Source organism: Adelges cooleyi, unplaced genomic scaffold, assembly GCF_023614345.1.
Source record: "Adelges cooleyi isolate 19-005CV unplaced genomic scaffold, UGA_ACOO_1.1 ACOO_flye_CR_arks_rails_tigmint_CR_PRNA_519, whole genome shotgun sequence".
Taxonomy (NCBI): Eukaryota; Metazoa; Arthropoda; class Insecta; order Hemiptera; family Adelgidae; genus Adelges; species Adelges cooleyi.
Genome location: NW_026096208.1, coordinates 1,409,783 through 1,417,580, shown reverse-complemented (window position 1 = coordinate 1,417,580; position 7,798 = coordinate 1,409,783). Strand labels below are relative to the sequence as shown.

The 7,798-nt window shown below is 25.9% G+C and overlaps 1 protein-coding gene and 1 long non-coding RNA gene across 2 annotated transcripts in view; both read left to right on the top strand.

The window, feature by feature from the left end:
- LOC126842399 (uncharacterized) overlaps positions 1-7,798 on the top strand; it is a 50,646-nt gene that overhangs the window by 19,765 nt on the left and 23,083 nt on the right. The gene's annotated exons all lie outside the window — the stretch shown is intronic.
- On the top strand, positions 4,069-4,877 carry LOC126842411 (uncharacterized). The gene is made up of 4 exons (XR_007686328.1): positions 4,069-4,112; positions 4,441-4,497; positions 4,645-4,677; positions 4,791-4,877. It is a non-coding gene; the product is annotated as an uncharacterized LOC126842411 (long non-coding RNA).

Genomic DNA, 7,798 nt, shown 5'->3' with positions numbered 1-7,798 from the left:
CTAACAATCACTATGGCGAAGACAGGCACATGCGTATCAATATAATCCAAGTCTTTACTATGATTTACCAGTTAAATAATAAATTTATAAATTTTACAAATCTTGACATATGATCTATTTTAGGTTTCAGACGTTTTAATGTTTTTTTCATCTTGTGGATTTTATTCAATATTTTCTTTTGTTGTTTTAACATTTTCTAAATTTTCTATAAAATATAAAAGTTTTTTTTCTTTATCATTGGTTGACTTGAACAATAAATTTTCATTAAAAATAACATTGTATTACCAACAAGTATACGTTTTCTTGATCTTGAATCAATTTTGCGCCTTAGTTGGTTAGGATAGTGGACAAATTTGGATTAAGTCCCGTCGACAGTTCAACAGGCGTCTAGTTTAAATTATAATGTATTGGTAGTCTAGTAGTGTTTCATGGCAAGTGGCTGTCAGTAAGGTTTGTCCGAATAATTTCTTTAGACACATTTGATTGTTGTTGCGATGATCTAGTTCTTTCTACGAAAACTCTGCTTTTTAACGAGTTCGAGATTTCCATTGCAGTTTTTTTACCCTTTACATATTCTAAATGGCTATCGACAACACATTGCATAATAAACGACTTGAATTTCTTGGTAATCTTTACCCACTTTGTTAACTCTTCTGCTACTATCAATGTCTACTTTAAAAAATTATTACCTGTATATTGTGTTATCTAATACTTTTTATAGATTCTTCGAAATACACTTTTTTTTAGTTATTTAGTACAAAATATCATCATCTAACACATGATTACAAAAATGTAATACAACATTACTTCATAAATAAATTATTCAAAGAGTAATATACAGTAGTACACAAATGTAGTTTTTTGTAGTACTTGTATTGCATAAAACTCACACAACACATACGACCGATTTGTCTATACTCTTATTGTAACATACAACTATTGGTAGCAACATGATTTACCTAGTTTGTCTTATTTATTTCTTGTCATTTTAATCTTATTTGGTCCATCACTTAGACAATGCCATATTAAATAAATTATTTTGCAAGGCATCTAAGAGATGATAGTTCAGAACAAGAGTAAGTACTCATTGAATTTAATAAAATGTTGGTGCCATGGCCTGCTAGTTGTATATATAAAAAAAAAAAATAATTAATTTGTACAATCTAAGTAGTTACATTTTTTTTTTAATTTTTAAGGTAAAGGAGCACCAGAATACCTCAACCTTACCGAAATATGTCGTCTGTTAGGTTTGCTCAGAAGTATAAGATTCCCAGATTCATGTAATAAAACGGTTGATGTTAATCACTCTAATCACTTTTGTATGTTAACTTCACAAGATGACAGATACAAATACAAACCTCGTAACGGCGCTATTGTTGTGATTAGGCAAACAGGGCTTGTACGTTATATGTTACGTGAAGTTATGTATAAGCTAAGGGATTGGTACCCGCAATAGAGACCAGTAATCTTAGCTCGATTTAAAAAAAAAGCATAGCACCTGTTCTTGTTACATTACTTTCATAAAATTTATATGTCGCTCTTGTATCTAAAATTGTCATATAATTCAATACGGGTATATTATACCAGTATACCAAATTATTCTGTATAAATACTAAGTTGTAATAGAAAATCGAATACATTGTATATTTTCTATTCAAAAAATCTATTCCTATTATTAAACGAAGTTTTGTATACGCATTATTTAAGGGAAAAAAAGGTTTTAATCAATTTCGACCATGCCAATTTATTTACCAGTTACTTTGTACAAGCTTCAAGGTTTAATTTAAATAATTTTTTTTTATGGGTATTGGCCATTTTGGTTTATTTTAGACCTAAAAGTCTAACAAAATTTCGACAGTATAGGATTCAAGTTTTTTGGCTACAGTATTATAATTTATAGCAGTACTATAATTTGTAGGTAGCCGACTTTTATTGAAATATTTAAATTTTCTGTAATTATGTAAATTAAATTTGCAACATATTCAACCGGTTTTACCTACACTTGTTAAGAACTTAATTTATTGATAATTATATTTAACAATTAGTTAATGAAAATTGGGTTTCATCGATTTGTTAGCCTTAACACATTGTTAAAATTTTTCACCCGAAATCTGCATGTAAAAATGTTCTGTAGTCTTATACAGGGTGGCCCACAAAGATTTGACAAATGAAATAACTTTTGTTCTAGTGAATATTTTTGAGATTTTTTTTTTTTAAATAATTTATACTCATTTGCGATGTAAGCACCGTGGTTCTTATTGCACTTAAAACAAAATCTCAAAAATATTCACAAAAACAAAAGTTATTTCATTTGTCAAATCTTTGTGGGGCCACCCTATATAAATAATATTTATATTATTATAGTTAAAAAATTGTTTCATAACTTTTGTTGACTGAGCATATTAGTAATATAAATAAAGAATTACACCTTTGATGAGGACCTTCTTTAAAATGAGTATTTACAGAACTGTAGAAATGACAACTTCGATAATTTTTTATTAGGTCAGCATAAGTTATTTTATGTAGGTAGATCAGGATCAAAGGAATGGCATGGACTTGCATTATAGGTATATCATAATTTATTGTATTTTATAATTGAGATAATATTATTAGGAATGTCTTGCCTGTGCTTGATGACAAACTATTTTTAGAAAGGTATAGACTATAAATATATACATAATGTGTTACAAAATTATGTACAAATTATTTATATAAAGTGAAAAGTTGAAATAAAGTAAAATAAAATGTTAAATAATAACAAACTGACGAATTAAATATTACAATCACTTATCATCTATCACATATCTTTGGTTCTCATAACCAAAGAGAATGTTGAAATCGATGTAACCGCTTTGGTAACCCAACTAACGTTTTGTTAACTTAACAAGTATAATTTAACAATACTAATATTATGAAGAAACTAGTTTTATTATATCAGATGTTAATTTTAAATGATTGGGTAACTTACATTGTGTTAAGAAGGTGTTTAACAAGAGTTGGTGAAACCTGCTGTATATCAATTAAACTACATAAATAATGTTGCCAAAGAACACGTATTGTTCTAAAGAATTAAAATCGAGCCATCCTAAATATTCGAAATTTTGTCTGGCTTTTGGGTTTAATTCATCCAAATAACTGGCTGTATTCAATCCCCTTAACATTACAGGTTGAGTAGCGTTAGGTAAATAGTCACTGTAAAGCTATGTAAATTCTTGTTCTAAACATTTTTATTTATAATTATATACATTTTTAAGATTTCATTTGAAATTTTGTGTATAGCTAAATCCACTATTTGCTTATAGATTTTGAAGGACTGAAAACTGCAATTTTAAATATTATTAACGGAAATAAAAAGTTCGGTAATTATTATTATGCAATAAAAATAAAAAAATTCGTTATAGAATGCTACTCGAAAAAAGTATTAAAATTATAATACTTTAAAAATATCGAACATCTTTAATTAAACAAGTTATATTATTCCAATTTTAGACACTCTTAATTTGATGTTGGCAATACCGGGTAATAATATTTCCTATTAGTTATTGAAAGTATTATCACATAGTTTTTGATAATAATTAATAACTAAATTGGGCATAACATATTTTCGTTTTAATTTCAGATAAAGCAAATTTTAGATTCACAATTGAGCACGGTAACCAATTGTTATATACTACTTATACTTTACACAGATGCTTATTTCCAATGGCTCACACTTTCAATTGATGTTAGTCTTCCCGAAAAAAAACTCCTAGATATTAAATCTCTACCTCAAATTTAAGTAGTACTTCTCGTTTTTTCATTGAAAAAATTCTAGTTAAAAAAATGTGTACTCTCTTTAAATTTTCTTTCAACATCCAACGTTGTCTATGAAAAAGACACTTCAGAATTATTAAAATCTATCAAAAAAATGGAAAGGTATATACTTAATATTTTATAAGTTACAAAAATATTAAATCCTAACGTTTCGTTAGTGAACAGCTCTTTTACAGGTAATTTATTTCATCAAATTTATTAATTAAAAATAGTTATTATATACATAGTTAATTTCCACATAGCTTGATAACATATATTTGTTTTAATTTTAGATGAGCCGTTTATTATCAACTTACCAGGTAACCTATTCGTATATATTTTATAGTCCTAATACTGACACTATCAGTTTCTATTATAAGTATTTATTATACGGTTTTTGTTTACGTACCATATTAATTTTTTTTGTTTGAATTATATGCGAAAATCATATTTTTTTTAATATAAAATAAATTATCATTTTTGTCATAATAAAATATAATATATAGTATTTTTCAAGTGTCGTATTTAACTTTTTTTAATTTAATAAAAAGTTACCAAATTATCAAATTAAAAAACTAAAATAGACATAATCTATTATATTAAAATTCCTGTCATAAGAAAATATACGTTATTTTATTTGTATTTCAGAAAATATTGCCATAGCTGATCAGGAGGCAGTGCAACAAGCAATATTCCAAGTTACAAGTAATAATATATTGTCTAACACACATTAATGTGAATTATTTTCAAAAATCATAATTTTTAAGTTTTATAATCATTTAATTTATAATTCGAACTTTTTTGTGAGTTTTTTATTGTAAAATATTAAAACTTTTCACATTTTTTATACAGATATCCCTGTGCCTAATAATGACCTCAACGAAAGTAAGGAACCGTTTAATAAATAACGTAAATAGCTCTATAGTCCTAGTTTATAAGCCAATTAACTATTTTTTTTTTAATTTTATTTATAACACTGTTACTTATTTTTTTCACAGATTATGAGAATGATCGTCGCACATTGTCTTGGCTTGGAAATAGTAGACGAAGGATAATGGGATATCTTACAAGACTTTTACTTATCGCTGCAATAAGTAAATATAAATATTTTTGTAGATTTCTACTAGATTTACTTTTAATTGTAATTATTTTATTCGATGTACTATTCAAATAATATATTTATAGTTTATACACTTCATCTCAACAAGTATTTCTTGTATCCACTTATATTCTTGTATAGCCGATGCTACGCTAGATATTTGGCCTAGTACACTAATATACTGTCTATCCAAATATTCTTAACAATTACCAAAGGTGGATATTTTATTATTGACGTCATTTTCGATTTCTACATAAACATATCAATAATAATAAAACAATACAAGTACACAACATATACGAATGAGTTTTTTAGACTCCTGTTTTAACATACAACTATTGGAAGGATTATGAATAATCTTATTTGTTTTATTAATTTATTGTCACTTTAAACTTTTTTGATCCGTCACTTTTGCAATGTCCTTTTATCAAAAATTTTCCTTGATGTATAAAATATTTAAGACTAGAATAAGAATAGTACACATAAAATTAAGTGAAATGTTATTATTAGTTTTATAGAATAAAAAAAATTGAGTTCCTCCATTGGTAGGCTTCATTTTTCTGTTTATCAACTCTTTGTAAATATTACATCTATTATGATTGTTGTTCTACTTGTAACAAACTTCATAAATACAAATTAAATAAAGAAAAACTAAATCCATAACAATAAATAAATTTAAAAAGTTTTAAAGCAAACTGCGGCTATTCATTTTTAAATTAATTTTAATAAATTTAATTTCATAATAGGACACTTAAAATAGGATTTTTTTTATGTGTTTTGTAATTTTTTTTCTTTGAATTTGCTTATACACATGTAAAAACGGTGTTTGAACAAAAAAAAAAAGTAGATGAAAGCTAAAATTGCAAAGTTTTTAAAAACAATTTTTTTTATAATTTTTTAGGTAGAGGAACACCAGGGTTCACCAACCTTAAGGAAATATGTATTCTAATAGGTTTGCTCCGAAGTATGCAATTCCCAGATTCGTATATAAAAATCGCTCGTGTTGATTCAGATGATAATGTTTGTATGTTAAGTTCACAAAACGGCAGATTCCATTACAGACCTCATTACGGTTCTATTGTTGTGGTAAGGCCAATGGGTCGTCCAATTCATAATGAACATGAGGACGTTTTGGATGAGACAATGGGATGGTTCATGTAAAATAGAACCTCAATCGTAGTTAGCTTTTAAAAAACTTAATCGCACCTACTGTTGTTATTTTACCTCAATAATATTTATATGTGTCACTTGTATCTAAATTGTTGTTTTATTTAATGTATTACATAATAAACAATTTCTTTTAGTGATATTTAATACTTTAAACCACTTGTGATTTTTATTAAAATATTGTGTACTGCTAGTGCTAGTAATGTGCTAACAGTCACTATGGTAAAGACAGGCACATACGTTTCAATAGAATCAAAGCCTTTACTATGATTTACCACTTAAATAATATATGTTTTCTTCATTTTGAGGTTTTTTATCAATATTTTTTACTCTTGTTTCAACATTTTCTAAATTTTCATTAAAAAAATTATTTTTTTCTCTTTCAATTGTTGAGTTGAACAATACATTTTCATAAAAAAAGACATCCCGGCTTTGTAAAATGGTTTAATATTCTTTAATGGTTTATTGTACAACCATCACTTAAAGTTTTCTCGATCTTGAATCTAACATGCGCCTTAGTTGGTTAGGAATGTGTACTAAAGTAACTCATCTGAGAATTCGAATTTAGAAACATTTTAAATATCCTAGTCACAAATTCAACAGGTGTCTTGTTGAAATTACCATGTGTTAGTAGTATATTTTCTAGATAAGTAGCTGTCAGTACTGCCTCTCCCCATAACTTCCTTAGACAAATATGATTGTTGTGTGACTACCACTACAAAACCAATCTAAATATGAGCATCATATATTTCCTTCAACGGGTGGCTTTGTACAAATTGTACAGCAAAAATCTATATAGAAAATAGTTGTTTGTAATTAAAATGTGAAAGTAGTGTAGAACAAGTAAATATTATAAAAGATAACATTAAATTATTATAGTCTTTCAAGTAAAAATGTTATGGCAGTAGTGTCACTAAAAAATATTAAGACTAATTTTATTAGAAACTATAGTAAAACTGTGATAGTTGTTAGTATAAACCTTAGCAAGTACAAATTTTAATATTAAAATAAGTATAAATAATGAATTATATATTGGAAGAGTGATCCAGAGAAGCGATAATTTAATGATAACGTTTATTATAATATATTAAAAATATACCTATAAAAAACTATAGACTACCACTACAAAACCAATCTAAATATGACAACCATATATTTCCTTCAACAGGTGGCTTTGTTCAAATTTTATAGCAAAAATCTAAGAGAAAATGCTTATTTTGTAATTAAAATGTGAAAGTAGTGTAGAACAGGTAAATAATTTAAAAGACAAAATTCAACTATTATAGTCTTTGAAGTAAAAATGTTATGGCGGTAGTGTCAACTAAAAAATATTAAGACTAATTTTATTAGAAACTATAGTAAAACTTTGATAGTTGTGAGTATAAACCTTAGCAAGTACAAATTTTAATATTAAAATAAATTAGAAAGATTATGAATGGTCTACAATGAATTATATATTGGAATAGTGATCTAGAGAAGCGATAATTTAATGATAACGTTTATTATAATATATTAAAATATACCTATAAAAATCATAGTAAGGTGGTAGTATAAACAATATTATTTAAAAAGATATTAAATGTTATATATTTTACACAAAATGTTGAAGGTTTTTAATAAATATAATTGGTTTGACTTATCATGAGTAATAATAATAAATATTATTAGTAGGTAATTATTATTTGTATAAGTGGAATAGTATTAAAATAGCGTTAAATGTTATCAAATTTTAAAATATAT